The sequence below is a fragment of the Psammomys obesus genome, unplaced genomic scaffold (assembly GCF_907164565.1).
Source record: "Psammomys obesus unplaced genomic scaffold, mPsaObe1.curated_primary_1811, whole genome shotgun sequence".
In the NCBI taxonomy this organism is placed as follows: Eukaryota; Metazoa; Chordata; class Mammalia; order Rodentia; family Muridae; genus Psammomys; species Psammomys obesus.
The window spans coordinates 3,526,124-3,543,633 of record NW_026590767.1 but is presented as its reverse complement, the minus strand read 5'-3'; the positions used below and the strand labels follow the sequence as shown (position 1 = coordinate 3,543,633).

At 47.0% G+C, this 17,510-nt stretch overlaps 1 non-coding gene across 1 annotated transcript; it reads right to left on the bottom strand.

Annotated features, from left to right (window-relative positions):
• Positions 1 to 16,886: 16,886 nt before the first annotated feature.
• On the bottom strand, positions 16,887 to 16,993 carry LOC129678249 (U6 spliceosomal RNA). Its single transcript, XR_008720332.1, has one exon. It is a non-coding gene; the product is annotated as a U6 spliceosomal RNA (small nuclear RNA).
• Positions 16,994 to 17,510: the final 517 nt, after the last annotated feature.

Sequence of the window (17,510 nt, the reverse complement as noted above, 5' to 3'; positions counted from 1 at the left end):
TTCCTAGAACACCTGAGAGTCACTCATACACAGGAATGTCAAGGCAAAGCCCAGGAAATCCCTCATCTGTAGATCTTTAAGGGGCTTGTCTCTACCTCCCTCATCCCCTTGGTGCCAGGCAACCAAGGCAAGTCCATATAAAGACGCTCCATATAAAACTCGACTGGATGACTGGATGGCACACCCCCTTGCTCACGTGATTGTCCCCAGTTCTTCCCTAGGGAAAGGAGAGCCAAAGGCCTTACTCCCTTTCTCTCTCTCCCTCCTGGCACACGCTGTGTGGGATGGTATAGGGTGGTCCAGCCTCATGGTGGAGCTGTGAGCAACAAGCTCTCTTTCAAAGGGACCCCTCATGAACTGGCCTAATGAAACCTGAGGAACTAAGACACGTTTGACAGCCTTTCCCACTGTGACACCAGAGCCCCGTGTGGCTCTCCTGGACCTATTATGTCCACCCCTAACTCCACTAACTGTGCTGCCCTGGCATCCTCAGCTCATGCAGGATGGAATGTGAAGGCCTGTCTGTCCCTCTCTCTACCGAGTCGTAACCACCCTCATCTCATCTGCAGCTGCTGCCCTCTCTGTTGCCATCAGTGATCCAGGCACTCGGCCTCACATCCCTTTCAAGGCGTTCGGGGTCCCACAGTAAGACCTGGTGGTTGAAATGTGTGACTGTGTGTGTGTGTGTGTGTGTGCGCATATGTGTTTGTGTGTGAGTGTATGAGTGTGTTAGTGTGTGTCTCTCAACCTTGGTCACTTGGTTTTGTTAAGTGCACTTATCACATAACTGTCACCTAAAATATGTCACCTGTCTCCTATTACTACGTGTGGTCCTTCCACTCACTAGAACCATCAACTACTTGAGGTGGAAGATCATTCTGTCTTCAGCCTAGACTTGGAGCCTAGACTCAGCAAACCTCAGAGCAAGGAAAGGCAAAACAGTGCTATAAACCAGAGAGGCATGGCCTTGGAATTTTTCTGGGGTGAGAGATGAGTCCTCAGATACTGGCAGGGAGGTCTTTGGAGAATTCAGACCATTGTCAGGGGCTCTCCAGATGGCCAGGGCTGCCAGTCAGTCTGATAAAGAGATAATTGGTGTTAAGTAGAGTCCTGAAGGCTGGAAAGATCTAGAAGCAGAGGGCAGGGAAGGGCCGGGTGATCAGCCTTGGAAAAGGACCTGGCCTGGCAGGGAGGTGGGAAGGTACAGGTCTCAGGGCCTTCAAGAATGAGGTGGCTGGAATCAAGGACACACAGACTGACCTCAGTTGGGTCCTATGTGCGGCTCCATAAAGGGGCCTTGGTGCCTCTGCCTTTTCCCCAACAGAATGAGGTGTGCTTACTTTCTGGCCACAGAAAGAGATTTAGGTCTGAGCACCTACATCTCAACCAAGGATGTATACGCTCAGGAGGTGAGGCTCCATCAGAGAGGTAGGGCCTCCAAAGGTAAGTGCGTGGTGTGCCAAGCCTCCATGTGACGCTCTCTGAACAGGGAGCTGCTCAGTTAGAGCAGGGCTCTGGGCCACCTCTGAGGACAGATGGAATAGCTAAAAGAGAGGCTAAGGTCCCAGCCTGTGATCGTCCTGGTGACAGGCCACCAAGATGAGGATAGGGTGGGGTGGACATGTGGACATGTGAGGATCACGTCTGAGGCACTGTGCTAGTGGGGTGTGACATCAAAAGAGGCAGCACCCGAATACCACACGAACACCTGGCTGTTGTTGGGAGTGAGTATACACGCATGCTTATATGTAATTTTCCATTTTACTGAGATGGATGCTGGGGCTCAGAGAGGTTTGGTGGCTTCTTTAAAGTCATATAGGAACCAACATTCAAATCCAAAAGGCTGGCTTCTGTTATCTGATGAACAAAATGGCAAATAATTGAGGGAGGAGTCCAAGGCAAGGTGAAAAAAAAAAAAAAGATGATCCATGGCATAAATGAGCCTTGGAGCTGGTGTCCATCCCCAGGGTACAGTATGACCATTTGGGTCATCATATGTAAATGGGGTTAGTTTGGAGTCTTGGCTAGCCTTTATTGTCAACTTGATGTAGCCTAGAGCCATCTGAGAGAAGCCTCAATTGAGATCTTGCCTAGATTATGCTGGTCTGCTTGCATGCCTGTGAGGGATTGTCTTGATTATTCATTGATGTGGGCAGGCCCAGCCCATGTGGGCAGCACCTTTCCTAGGCAGGTGGTCCCAAGCTATACAAGATAAGCATATAAGCTTATATAAGCTATATAAGATCCAGCCAGTGAGTGGTGTTCCTCTATGCTTTCTGCTTCAGTTCCTGCTTGAGTTTCTGTCCTGACTTCCCTTAATGATGGACTGTGACCTAGAAATGTAGCCTCCCCCCACCCCCACCAAACTGCATTTAGTCAGCATTTTAGCACAACAACGGAGTGAAAGAGGAACATTCAGCAACCTGGAGAGTTGGCAAATCCTACCTAACATAAGATGTTAATATTTAAGATATTTTACGGTGCTGGGAATTGAACCCAGGGCCACACCATGCTGCTAAACATGCCATTTTTACTGAAGACGTTTAGAGTACACTCACTTCTCTGTCTCCTGGTGCAGGGCCAGAGCTTTCCTTAGCACAGGGCTATCCACAGTGTTGTCTAACTTACAGGAGTCAGTACTAGTTTCCGGTTTTGGTTTTTCTAACGGGTCACGGGAACTAGGGGTTGTTTGAGAAGCCAGCTGGAGCAGGTGCTTTTTTTTTCTTTTGTAGTGGTGTTCCCCCTCATACATGTGTGAGGCTTTATGAAGCTGTCAGCCTGGTTTTCAGCAGGCGGTTTACACACACACACACACACACACACACACACACACACACACACACATATCTTTTGTGTGTGTGCCCAAGTGTGGCAGGTTCGTGTGCACACACGCACATGCCTGTGGAAGGCCCGGAGGTCGACTTTCTGCTTTCTTTCTTAATCATTTCCCCACTTTTATTTTACGTGTTGTTGTGGTGGTGGTGGGGGCGGGGGAGACAGAGAAAGAGAGCCAGACACACACACAGAGAATACATGCTGCTTCCTGTGAGTTTGAGTAATCTTAAGCTTGTAAAGGCTCCTGGGACTAGCCAGTTTGAAAACTGCTGATTTATCTAATATTTAATTAAACAGCATGTTTATAATGTCCAAAACAACTGGCAAAGAGAGGCTTGGGGATAAACATAATTGAATTGTGGTGACTATAAAATTGACTGGAGCATTTTGCAGAATGGCCTAAAACTAGGAGAGCCAAAGAATGTCCTGAGCATCATCTGGATGTTTCCTGACATGATAAAAACCCTGTAGGAGAGACCAGATGTGACTCATCCGAGGTGAGAGGGGGAAAGAAAAACCACGCTGTTCACATGGAAGGCACCAGGTCCCTGGAAAGGGCATCTGTGAGGCTCACACTGGATTCTCCCTCAACCTTTGGGGCAGGTCCTGTCTGTACTCTGGTTCAAGTATAAAGGCCAGAGAATGGACACACAGAGGGGCCAAAGAACACATCCAGGTCCTGAGGCCATCATGAGAAGCAGAGCTGGGCCTTGCACTGAGGTGGGCTCAGAGACAGACAGCTTCTCAAATCAGAGTCTGTGGAAAGGCTTCTAAGGTGAAGCCAGAGGACCCAGTCTGAGCTGTGAGGCCAAGTAGTTCTAAAAGTAGAGTGCCAGGCAGGCAGCGAGGGCTGGGGTCAGGCCTGGTGGCAGCTTCAATGCCACTCACTCACAAAAGCCCTAGAAACAGCCCATGGGACCCCTCTTGGCTCTAACCCAGTCCTGTCCCCATGGAAATGCCACAGTGGTCTCATGGTCTTTCTTTACATCCCTTCTGCATCCTTCTTGCACTGGGACTATAGGCTCTGTGTATTGTGCTGTGGGCCCTGTGCAGGAATGACACAGCTCCTATACCTCTCAGATGAGGCCATTGCAGAGACTAGGGACCCTCGGCTGTCACAGCCAGCCAGTGCTTAAGTTAGCTTAAGACCGCTGTGGTCAGCAGTTTGGGCTGCTGTGGGTTCGAATCATGATGGAGGAATGGGGTTGAGGTTGATTTCTTCCAGGGCTGCCCTCCAGTCCACAGAGGGGCCGTTGAACCTCTCCACAGTGACCATAGCAACTGCTTGTTTATGCCCATCTCCACATGAGATAATCCGGGGAACTCCTGCCATGGACAGCACTTTCAGCAAAATGGAATTCTGGAAATTTCCTAAGTGAGCCAGCAGTTGTTCACAAGGCAGAGACCTGGGCAGCCTGCAAGGACTCAGCTTAGGTAAATGTCCATCCCTACTTCCCTCACACAAGGTCCATGCTCTCTGTCTGTGTCCACACTGCTGGTCCACAGAGTGGGTTTCTCATTGTACCCCAAGACCAACGTCAAGGGTCAATGCTTCCACAAGAGCTGGCGGGGTTGTCCCATGCCCAGACACACAGCAGTGCAGTGTGTTTCTAAGAATGGGTGCCTGGGCAGAGTGCCAGACTCAGGTCCAGAGAAAGGGTCGGACATCCTCAGTCTCCCAGCATCTGATTGGGGTGGGATCTAGACTTTCATAGGGGCCTCTTCAGATTTGCCTCTTTATTGACTTTGAAAAACAACCCACTTGCCCCAGCCACTAACTCCGACAATGTTCTTGCAAAAGTGTGTGGAGGAGAGGGTGGGGGTGGGGTTGGGAGCTGGGGCTGGAGGTGGACGGTGGTGTGTACAGTTCCTGCCCCAGCACCTTGGGACTCTGCTGCCAGCTACCAGAAAGACCCAAAAGGCACTCCTGCACTGCTCTCTTGTGATCAACTTCAGTATTGCACCAGAAAGGGCCTTCACTAGTCATTGAGCAAGTAACCAGACCAAGACAGGACCACTTCTAACTGCAGGGATCACCTTTGAATGGGCCAGGGCTAACCTCACAAAAGGGGTATTTAAAAGACCTGTCTGAAACCAGCCAGTGGGCTGTGGTTCCGAAATGACTCAGCAATAATTGTGGCCTCCCCCTAGTGAGTCCCACATACTACTGGCTCCCAGGAGAGGCGACAGGAAGTCCTGTAGAGCATGCCAACAACACCCTCAGGAAAGTGAGGCTGGAAGAAGGTGGACAAAACTTGGCCTGACCTCTATCCACCATTGTCCATATCAGGCCCAGAGCACAGCTAGGCTGTGACCCTGGCCCTGCAAAGGTCTTTGTAGCTAGTAGTGGCCAGACCCTCCCTGCCCCATCTCCTCTCTACCCAAGTCCTTCTACCCTTAGGCTGACTCCCCTTCCTATCATTGACCAGATATCCCATTCTGAGCCAGCCTTCTGCAACCCTCCATCAAAGACACCAAAGGGATTGTCCCTCTGCCAGGGGACAGTGGGAGGAGGTAGGGCCTGTGGCAGCTCAGGTTCTACCTGCAGGTCAGCAGGGCTCTCCTCCTCCTCCTCCTCCTCCTCCTCCTCCTCCTCCTCCTCCTCCTCCTCCTCCTCTTCCTCCTCCTTTTCCTTCCCCTCCTCTTCCTTCTCCTCCTCCTTCTCTCCCTCCTCCTCCTCTCCCTCCTTCTCCTCGGCTCTGCCTTAACCCTCCTTTTCCTGCTTCTTTCAAACTTTTCCTCTGCTGTGGATTCTCCGCCCTCCTCCATGCAGAATGGCTGCCTAGTTCCAGGAAACTGCTTCCACACCTCTGGGCCTCTTGCTCTTTGACATCTTTCCCTCCCAGACCTCAGGCAGCTCCCTTCCCAAATTGGGAGATTTAGCAGGCCCAGGGAACCGTGACTCATTCCCCCCTGCCCCTTTTCCATGCTCTTCCAGGGTTAATTCATCATCCTTCCAACCTAGTTTACATTCACAGGTCCAAGACTATTGTCTTGACACTGGGTTCTCAATCTGTTTTGCAATCTCTTTTGCAAGTGGGGCAAGCCTATCCTGCCCTGACTGTCCTACCTCTGCTTTTGGGTTCTTCCCTCCTATGACCCCTTGCTGTCCCTCCAGCAGTGACAATGTTCACTTGGCCAGAGAGGGCTGGAGTGTTGGTTAGATTTTCCAACCCTGGCACGAATGCCTGAAAGACAGCTTAAGGAGGCATTTACGTTGGTCCACAGACTCAGAGGTTTTAGTCCACCATGGCAGGGAGGATTTGCACCATGGGGACTAGGAAAGAGAGCAAGAGTGAGCACTGTGGGCTCTCTCTGTCCTCTGTTTCATCCTGTTTGGGCCTCCTGTTGGGATCTTGGGTGGCACTCACTGCCAACCTTCAGGACAGGTCTCCCATCTGTCTTCTCCATATTCTCCCTGACAGACACACAACACACCAGAGGGATGCCTTACTACTCTGGTTACTTCTCTACTTATTTCAACTCATCTCCGTTCAGGTTGACAATCAAGATTAACCATTACAGATGGCTTTGGGTTTGGGGTACACCAGGGCAGAAGAGCAAGAGAAGCTGCAACCGTACAGTTCCAGGGGCACCTACAGTTTCCATCAGAAGCCACACCAAGCCACACCCACCGCAGCCAGATCCCAGATGCCAAGGGTACTGGGAGAATACTGACTGAACTCTGACCGTCTTTTGAAAGGTCTAGTTTGCGACCGTGGGCTTCAATCCTTGGGTCTGTCTAGCTATCACCTTTACCTTGAGAGCTGCCCCTCTGGAGAAGAGGTTGCTCAGCTCAGCATCTGATGGGAACCTGTGTAACCTCCACTGAGAAGTATCTGCGACAGTGTGCCTACCTCAGCAGCCTGACTTAGACACGTGCCAAACGTCCAGACGACAGGCTGTGGCTGTCCCAGCATTGAGGAACACACACACAGGTCTTCATTGTGGTCAGAATCCTCCTGTGTTCCTGCATCCCTCCTCACTCCCTGCTCCATGTCTGTCTGTCTCTTGCAGTCTGTCTCCCCACTTCTAGCTGCACAGGCTCCATAAAATCCCATGCATTTGCCTCCCAGGTCACTAATGCCCACTACGGGTCTATATCATCGATTGTGCTACAAAAGTATTACATTTTAAATGATTTTGGAATGAATTATATTCGGCTCTCATTTTCAGTCTGGCTGCTATTTTTGTTTTCATAGAATATTGTTCTTTCAATATACTTTTTATTCCATTTTATGCATTTAATCTTTTTAAACATTGGGTTTATAATTTGATCTGGAACATTGCTAGCAAGTGCCGGGGGACCCAATTACCTTGGTGATTGTATCTGCTTACTTCCCCTATTTTGATTGGGAAGTGAGGCCTGTAACTTTAAAGAGATGATATGAAAATGGAATGGAGACACTGGGAGGTAGAAGGACCTGGGGAGATTGGGAGATAGAAGAGGAGCAGGCAGAAAATGCCAGAAGGAAACCTATTACATTTTATGCAAACTGAACAATAAGTAATAAGTAAATAAATAATAAAGGAGTGCTGGTTTTTCTTGAGTGCTCTTGACATTTTTCGAAAGACCATTCCTGTGTCCCCCTGGAGCTGGAATGGTCCCCAGCCCTTAAAAACAGTGATTTCTTTGGGAGTGGGGGGATTTGCTGACTTTGGGGGGATCTGATGGGTGTGGGTTCCACTTTTAGCTGAACGGTTGTTCGTGCTTTTCATGGGCAGGGCCTAGTTCTGGGCATATCTTTTGTGTTTCCTGGCTTTTCTTGGGAGGAGTAGAGTTGCTGGGCCCACTGCGTGTAGGTCTTCTTGTCCTTGTGTAGGTCAAAGCTTCCCTTATGGGTGTTAATGCGCAGCCTAGAGTTCAGGATGTGTATGTACACATGACATTCTCCTGGCCTGTGTGGCATTGGCTTGTAAACTCTGCCGTAGCTGGTACCATCGCTTTTACGTTGTTTTGGATGAAACCTCTCCCCCCACTGCCTGCCCGTTCACACTAAGTAAGCTTTGTACCACTGGGCTACACTATCAGCTCTCTTTGTTTCTTGTAAGTATTGTATGTGCGTGTGTGCATGTTTGCGTGTGTGCATGTTTGCCTGTGTGCATGCGTACGTGGAGGTGTTGGTACATCTCCACGTAAGTGAGGTCACAGGTTCAGTTGTTTGAACACTTGGCTCTCAGCTAGAGGTTGTAGAAACTTAGAAGTGGGTCAGCAGGGGCTCTGACTTCATCAGTGGGTTAATCCAGTGAAAGCATGATTGGGGGGTGGCAGGGGATGGCCTTTGAAGGGTGTTTGGTTCCTGCCCCCTCCTCTCTCTGCTTCCTAGCTTTCGTGAGGGGGTCCCTTTCCTCTGCCATGACAAACCGAGTCACCTCCAGGTGCAAATGCCGAGAACCAAGTGGCCGTGGACTGAAATCTCAAAGATAGAGAGACAAAATAAACCTTTCTGCCTTTAAATTATTTATCTTAGGTACTTGTCACAGAGACTGAAAGGCTCAAATCCTTTTATTTTTGAAGGCCATACGGTATTTACATCTGACATAGAATTACAGGTTTGGTTTCCTTCTCTCACCGCTCTAAGCACATCATTTCTGCTGAAAAGCCGATTTTCGTGTTATTGTTGCTCCACTGAAGGGGCTGTATTTTCTCTGAGCTTTGTTTATTTGTTTTGCTTTAACAGGATCTCACTGTGTATTTCTATCTGGCCTGGAACTTGCAACATAGACATGGCTGGTTTCGAACTCACAGAAATCTGCCTATCTCTGCCTCCCCAGTGCTGGGATCAAAGGCGTGCACCACCATGCCAAGTGCCTGCAGCAACTTAAAAAAATATCTTTATATATTATTTTATCAGTTTAACTATAACAAGGTGTGGTTTCTTTTGCGTTTATCTTGCTTAGGTCTCCTGGTGATTTTTAATCTGTGCGTTAATGTCTCCAGAGTTTGGGAAGATTGTCAGCTATTAAGATTTTTATTTGTTTCTTAAAATTACGGTACAAAACACTGGTCTTCATTACGGCACATTTTTTTGGGTGCATATTGTTATACTTGACTCACATTCACTTCTCCACCACCCTCTCTTGCTCCCCACCCGACCCTGGTCCCTCTCCTCCTTCTATGTATGAGTGTGTACATGTTTATAGCGTAGATATTGCATATGATAGGATATGTGCTATCTGTCTTTGGAGCCTGGCTTATTTCCATTCATTTTTCTTGCAAAAACACATACTTTTGTTTTTCTCTGTGGGTGAATGAAGCTGCGCCGAGTATATACTTTTCATTTTCTTTATCCATTTATCTGTTGACAGATATCTAGTCTGGTTCCACACCTTGGGTCTGTGAATAGTGTTCAATAAACAGTCACGTGCATGTTTCTCTGTGGTATGCTTACTTCACTTCCTTTGGACATAAGCAAGATCATATGGTAGTTCTATTTCTTTTTTTTTTGAGGTATGTCCTTATTGATGTCTAGAGTCTAGAATTCCTATTCCCATGAGCAGAGTATAAATAGTCCTTCCACCCATATCTTCACCAGCATTTGTGGAATCTTGGCCTTCCCATCTTGGAACCTCCCAAGCTCTTCAAAGCCTTTAACAAGTTCTTATCCTCGGTAGGAAGAATGTTCTTTGAAGGCTGAATTCTCCCCAGCATCATCTGGAGATAGTTGAGAATGAAGAGAGCCTAAAAGGAGATACTGGCCTTACCAATAGACATATCCTTAGATATGTCTAGAAAGCTTGTCTTAAATTCTGATGAGAAGATGGTCATCTGAGGGGCAAAGGTAAACAGAGTGAGGATCACTCCAAGGATTAAAGGCCCCAGTAGCTCTCAAATCACAGCCTCTCCTCTCAGAGAAACTCAAATCTTAGGAGTAGCACTCAGCTCAGCTCCATTAACAGGAACAATGGCACGAAGACTTTAAACAAAAGGGGTACAATAAAGACAGTGCAAATGAGCCTCCAATGTGAGACCAGGAGAGCTGGGAAGAGCTGATCAGAGTCCACAGCACTAAAGCCTGGAATTGCGTTTTCAGGACTGAATCCAAATAGCAAAGACAAATTTATGTCATTAAGATTGGGACAGCCATGTCACCCCCCACAGAGGTCAGGGAACATTGTAGATTACAGGGTAGGAAGATTATAACACCCAGAGGTTGGGGACACTGCTGTGAAATGCTGTCTTCTCGTCATGACAGGGCTGTTTTACTCATGAGTTCACAGGAACTGTGTTGGCCTGTACAAGGTCAAGCTGGTCAGACTTCCTGCTCGGACAGCAGAGGGCCTCACAAGGCTCAGCTCCTAACTGAGAGTTATTGGCAGTTGATGGCTGCTGGGGTGGGGGAGCCAGTGTTTGTCAGGGGTGTGGCCTCTCTCAGGTTGTGTTCTCAGCGAGAAACACAAATCCATCTCTCTTGTGTTTGAGGTGTTGTGTATTTTGAGACTACATAGCCCTCCCCTAACTGATAAAGAGTTCGGTCTGCACATAAGACTATGCTTTAGGAGAAAGTGGCCTGCAATAGCCACTATTCCAGTTGACGGACCAAAAGGACTTGTGTAGATGACAATAAATGCTCAAAGGCTGCAGTTTGAACACAGGAATTCAGTCAAATGCTGAAGGAGAGGAGCTTTAAATCATCCCATTAGTACTGGAGGTCAAGCCCAGAACCTCAGGCATGGTGCTCAGCCTCCACACAGGGCTGCATCTTATGTAAAGATAATACTGATCTCCAAGAAACTAACAGAAATAGAGAGGGAAAGGATTCAAAGCCTGACTCTTACAGAAGAGTGTTGCTCATCTATATTACATTTTCCCTTCATTCCTATGTATTTGGCTTAATTGATATCATGTCATGTAACTCATATCTCACCATGCCATGTCATGCCGTATCATGTTATTTCAACAGCATCAATGGTCATGTCAATCATATGTCATATAATATTTTATCATGTAGTGTCATGCCATATTATGTCCACCATATTTTTCATGTCATATTAATCATGTTATGCCTTGTCACATATCAATAATGTAAATCATGTATTCTGCTATAGCAATCATGTCGCACCATGTCATATATATTTATATCACATAATAGTCATGTCAGTCATACATACCATATCATGCTATGTCACGTCATATGTCAATTAAATGTCATTCCATGCCAGGAATATCTTTTCATGCCTTGTCATTTTATATCATGCCCATCACACCACCGTGCCATAATCATGCTAACCTTATTGTAGCATATCATCATGTCACGTCGATCGCATGTCATATTAGGTCATCTCACTCATATCCCATGCCATGTCATATCATGCAACTACATGCTATGCCATCCTGTGTCATGTCATATTATCAGCTGTCAGGTCGCGACAGTCATGGTATGTCTTGCCATCACACCATCACACAAGTGCTTCTGCACACTGCTCAAAGAAACACCACACACAGACCCGAAGTGAATGGAGACTGTGTCCCTCGGCCCACTCAGTTCATCTCACTGTAGCTCAGTTTCCTCATATGCAAAGCATCTCCGTGCTGCAGGGCTGTGGTGAAAACGTAGTGAGCTATGTCTAAACGAAGTTCTTAATGTCATCTCACATGCGCGATTGTTCCCTGAGCTGTGGCTTTCAGACCTTCTAGCTCAGAGGTGAGACAACCCACCACGAGGGGATGTATGCAACCAGCTGCAGGGCAAGAGACACGCCTCACTCTATAAAGCGCTACCTTCACATGCGTGAGGACTTGAGTTCAATCCCCGGGACCAAAGAACGAAAGCTGGGCATGGTAACACATGCTTGCAACCCCAGTACTGCCGGCATATAGAGACACGAGGATCCCTGTGCATTGCTAGGCAGCCAGCCAAGCCATAAGTGAGCCCCAGAGGAGTGCAAAAAACAAGGTGGGCAGCTGCTGAGGAAGGACATACAGTGCTGACCTCTGGCTTCCACGTGTTTGTGTCCCCCTTTCCCAGTGTCTACTCATACACATGTACTTACACTAGCACACCCCTCCAACCTCAACCCTCCAAAACAAAACACCCCCCCCCACTAACCACGACAACCTAATATCACAATATTAATTGTAAGAAGGGTCAGAGACTTAAGCCGGCTCAGCTGGGCAGTTCTCCTGGTCTTGGCTAAGTTTGTTTGCCTGTCCTCTGGCCAGTCACAGGCTGGGTGGTCTAGAGGATGTGACAGGAATTCTAGGGTCATCTGGCTCTACCTCATTCTTGTCCTCCAAGAGCAAGAAAAGGGAAAATACTAGAAGCTCTGCTGTGCCATTTGGCCAAAACAACACACAAGGAGAGTCAAGAGAGAGAGCAGAAGGCCACACACAAGAGGGTGCTGATATCTTGCAGTCAGGGCAGGGCACGAGGGCAGTTGGTCTGTTTCTAGAAGAGCCTTCATAAGCCAGGAGTCATCTAGGATGGCAGGCCAGGCAACAGGATCTAGTAAAACAAATAGCTACTAGGCTCCTTCTTTTTGGAAAGAGAGTGCTATGTATCTCGGACTGACCTTGAACTTGCTGTGAAGCCTAGGATGACCTTGTACTTCTGATCCTCTACTTTCCTAAGTGCCAGGGTCTCAACATCACCTCACACAGTGTATGCAGTGCTTGGGAACAGAACACAGGGCTTTGTGCGTGTGAGGCAATCATTCTACCAACTGAGCTTTACCCCCAGCTCTGCATGAACTCTAACTTCCTCAAAGACTTAATTGTTTTTGGAGCTAATTACCCTAGGATAGACCAATACAAAAATGAAAATGTTAAGGTTACCTGGCTTTTAAGTTCGAGAACCTTGTTTCGGAAGAAGCAGAAGATTCAGAAAAAAGAAGAAAATATTTTCCCCTTTCTCAACAGTCACCCCCCTTCTGACTAAGGCCAGCAGATATCAAGGGGCACACCTTCCTCCAGAAGGAGAGGGAGTCTAACATTAGGACTCAGAAGCAGTTCGGGCCCCACGAGCTCAGCAAGTCAGCAGCACCAGGATTATCAGTAAAGGGCCTGAAAACAAAAGACAATATGTGAGAGGTGGTAAGGTTTGGGATGCTCAGAGAAGTGCAGCTCAGAGCTTGCCAAGACCCCGGGAAGAACATGCCAGGCCTCATTGTCCTGCAGGCTCTGCAGAGTCTTGAACTTCAAGAGCTGGAAAGGGCTGGTGCTCTACTGGTCCCAGATTAGGAATTCATAACTTCCTGTGGGCGTCCAAGAAAACAAAAGCATATTCCTTCCCCAGTTGGATATGCCAAGTCCAAATACAGACACACAGTATTAGCAAGAGAAATAAACCTATTCCTCCTTGGGGAAGGGAGAGGATGAGGGGCCCTGCACATCCTTGGGGGAAGGGAGAGGATGAAGGGCTTGTACATCCCTGGGAAAGGGAGCTGATAAAGGACCCTTACTCCCAGGAGGCTTCCTCTCTTGGGGGATTGGTACTCACTCCAGAGTGTTTGGCCTTCAGGTGTCTGACTTCTCCTTAGTTATCTAGGAGTTCTGTGGCCTCAGCATTGAAGTCCCTTATTCCAGGAAGCCTCATCATGGCCAATTACCCTCATTGGAGGCCACATAGAAAAGTGGGAGCCAGGCCTCCTCTCCCTTATGTCCTAATTCCATGAGCAGGGTCTGGGAGCAGGGTCACACAACTCAGAACTTTCTTCAGGTGACCATGGGACTTTGAAATCTGAGACAGACAGACAGAGAAAAAGGGAGATAGAAACAGACAGAGAGATAGACAGACAGAGACAGACACACAGCCAGCCAGCCAGAGAGACAGAGACATTGACAGAGACACACAGAGATACAAAAGGACAGAGATAGAGACAGGGAGAGACAGAGAGAGACATGAACAGAGAGACATAGAGGGGAATGAACTTCTTTCTTGCTGCCTACATGCTGACATCCCATCATCTCTGTACCAGAAAGAAAACCTTTCTGTCCCTGAGTGTATTCAAAGAAGCAAGGACTTGATGGAAATGTCTAGCAAAAATTGTGGCTTGGACCATGCACCCAGAAACCTAGGACACGCCTACCCGCATTGAGCTGCACAAACAGCCCACTTCAAACAACCTGACAAGTTACTTCTTGCTAGCAATCTTTAGCAAGTCCTTGATTTGAATCCAGTTTCCATTCAAATATGCACTAGAATGTATCTGCAGAGGTGGGGGCTGATGTGTCCTGAACAAGTTTGAGGTACATAGGCAAAACGGCAAACTGAGTGTTGCTTGTGCTGCTTGTATTTTGTCAACTTGCCACAGATCTTGACACAGATCTGGGAAGAAGAAATCTTAACTGAGAAAATGCTTCCATAATATTAATACGGGAGAGCCCAGCCCACAGTGGGTGGCACCGCTGGGGGATCCTATCTTGTACAAGAAAAGAGGCTGAGCAATCCAGGAGAAGCAACTCAGTAAGCAGTACTCCTCATGGCCTGTGTGTCAACTCTTGCCTCCAGGTTCTTGCTTTGAGTTTTTGACTTGACTTCCCTGGATGATGGGGTGTAAGATATAAGATGAAATAAACCCTTTCCTCCCATGGTGTTTAGTCATGGTAATAGAAACCTGATGAAGACAACATCTTATGCCTGGGCATTGCTGGGTATGCATAAGGTTAAAATCAGATGCATCGAGGGAAAGGCTGCTCACAGGTAGCTAAGGGACACAGAATTCAAAGCTGCCAATCCAAATAGGGAATCTATCCATGGTGTGCATCTTAGTAAACTAACTCCTCCTCCATCTGGACCCTGTAAAAAAAGTCCCAAGCAATAACTAAAGCTGTATAGTACCATAGCTCAAGGAGCCTGCTGCTCACTTGCATCCACTCTTCGCTGCTGCTTTGTTTCTCAGTCAAATTCCTTCACCGCTCTGAAGTCTTCCTGTTTTAAAATTCTTTGAACAGGCTCCAAGAACATGGGAACTCTAGGACCCCACAGTGACCCCTGGTAATGGGATGAAGTCACAGCGTTAACGATCCAATCACCTCTCAAAGATCAGGGCCATCCCCAAGGGCTCATAAAACTGGTATGAGGGCAATGGGAGGGCTTGTTTTACAAGTTAAGTCCAGCTGGAAGAACATAGTACCTACCCAGCTTGAGACCTGGACATTCATTCTTTTTTTTATTAGTTACATTTTATTAACTCTGTATCCCTGCTGTATCCCGCTCCCTCATTCCCTCCCAATCCCACCCTTCCTCTCTTTTCTCCTCCCTGCCCTTTTCCAAGTCCACTGATTGGGGAAGACCCCCTCCCCTTTCATCTGACCATGTTTTATGATGTATTTTCAGGACTGGCTGCAAAGTCCTCCTCTGTGGCCTAGCAAGGCTGCTCCTCCCGTGTGTGTGTGTGGGGGTGTTCAAAGAGCCTACCATTGAGTTCCTGTCAGAGATAGTCCCTGTTTCCCTTACTAGGGAAACTCACTTGGTTACTGAGCTAACACGGGCTACATCCGAGCAGAGGTTCTAGGTTATATCCATACATGGTCCTTGGTTGGAGAAAACAGTCTCATATAAAGACCTCTGTGCCCAGATATATTTGGTCCTTGTGGAGCTCCTATTCTCTCCATGTCATATTAACTCCCCTTCTTTCATATGGTTCCCTGCACTCTGCCGAAGGTTTGGTTATGAGTCTTAGTATCTGCTTTGATACACTGCTAGGTAGAGTCTTTCAGAGACCCTCTGTGCTAGGCTCCTGTCCTGTTACTTGTCTTCTCCTACATCCAATGCCCATCCCATTTGTCTTTCTAAGTGAGGATTGATCATCGTACCCCGGGTCTTCTTTCTTGTTTATCTTCTTTAAGTGTATAGATTTCATTATGTTTATCATATCTTATAGGTCTATATAAGTGAGTATATACCATGTGTGTCTTTCTCCTTCTGAGATACCTCACTCAAAATGATCTTTTTTAGATCCCACCATTTGCTTGCAAATTTCATGATTTCCTCATTTTTGATTGCTGAGTAGTATTCCATTGTGTAAAAATACCACAAGTTCTGTATCCATTCCTCCATTGATGGACATCTGGGTTGTTTCCAGGTTCTGGCTATTACAAATAAAGCTGCTACGAACATGGTTGAGCAAATGTCCTTGTTGTGCACTTGAGCAACGTTTGGATATATGCCTAAGAGTGGTATAGCTGGATCTTGAGGAAGTGCTATTCCTAATTGTCTGAGAAAGCGCCAGATTGATTTCCAAAGCGGTTGTACCAGTTTACATTCCCACCAGCAACGGAGGAGGGTTCCCCTTTCTCCATATCCTCTCCAGCATGTGTTGTCATTTGAGTTTTTTATTTTAGCCATTTTGATGGGTGTAAGGTGAAATCTCAGGGTCGTTTTGATTTGCATCTCTCTGATGGCTAAGGACGTTGAACATCTCTTTAAGTGTTTCTCTGCCATTCTATATTCTTCAGAGAATTCTCTGTTTAGCTCTGTTCCCCATTTTTTTAAATTGGATCACTTGATTTATTGCTTTTTAACTTCTTTAGTTCTTTATATATTCTGGATATCAGCCCTTTGTCAGATACAGGGTTGTTGAAGATCCTTTCCCAGTCTGTAAGCTGTTGTTTTGTTCTGATGACGGTGTCTTTTGCTTTACAGAAGCTTTTCAGTTTCATGAGGTCCCATTTATTGATTGTTGCTCTTAGAGCCTGTGCTGTTGGTGTTCTGTTCAGAAAGCTGTCTCCTGTGCCAATGAGTTCTAGGCTGTTCCCAACTTTTTCTTCTAACTGATTTAGAGTATCTGGTTTTATGTTGAGGTCTTTGCTCCACTTGGACTTTAGTTTTGTGCAGGGTGATAAATATGGATCTATTTTCATTTTTCTGTATGTAGACATCCAACTGGACCAGCACCATTTGTTGAAGATGGTGTCTTTTTTCCATTGAATGGTTTTGGCTTTTTTGTAAAAAATCAAGTATTCATAGGTGTGTGGGTTTATTTCTGGGTCTTCTATTCGGTTCCATTGATCCTCTTTTCTGTTTCTGTGCCAATACCATGCTGTTTTTATTACTATTGCTCTGTAGTACAGCTTGAGATCAGGGATGGAGATACATCCAGATGATCTGAAAAACATGGAACGCTTCACGAATTTGCGTATCATCCTTGCACAGGGGCCATGCTAATCTTCTCTGTATTGTTCCAATTTTAGTATATGTGCTGTTGTAGCGAGCACGAACATTCATTCTTGCTTTAGCTAGAAACCCAGGGTCCTGGCCATCAGCTGGCAACATGGCACCAGAAGCTGGCAGAGAGCCAGCTGGGATTCTGTTAGTGACTAAGTTTGGAAAGACACACACAGTTGGCCTCATGATCTTCTGAGGAGCTACCAACAGAAAAGCGACGCATGCCAGCTAAACTAGCTAAGATTGCTTGAGGCTCAGTGAGGTTTCAGTTAAATATTTTTGGCATTTATGTCTTGAGAGTCATACTCCAAGCAACCTCTGGATCCCAAGTCCCACCCTATGTCCAAGGGCCCTCACCACGGCTCTGCTGACCCAGGGCCGAAGGGCAGTCTTCTGAGGTAGTCACAAGTTTATTTCCATGTGACTTGAATGGACCTCAAAAACACCAGGGGGGAGGGGCCCTGAAGTCCAGCTCATTTACCCCTGGCCTTTGACACTCATCTTTCTACCCCCAGATGTGACTAGAATATTCTACACCTTTAGTTCCTTTCATGCAGTGATTTCATT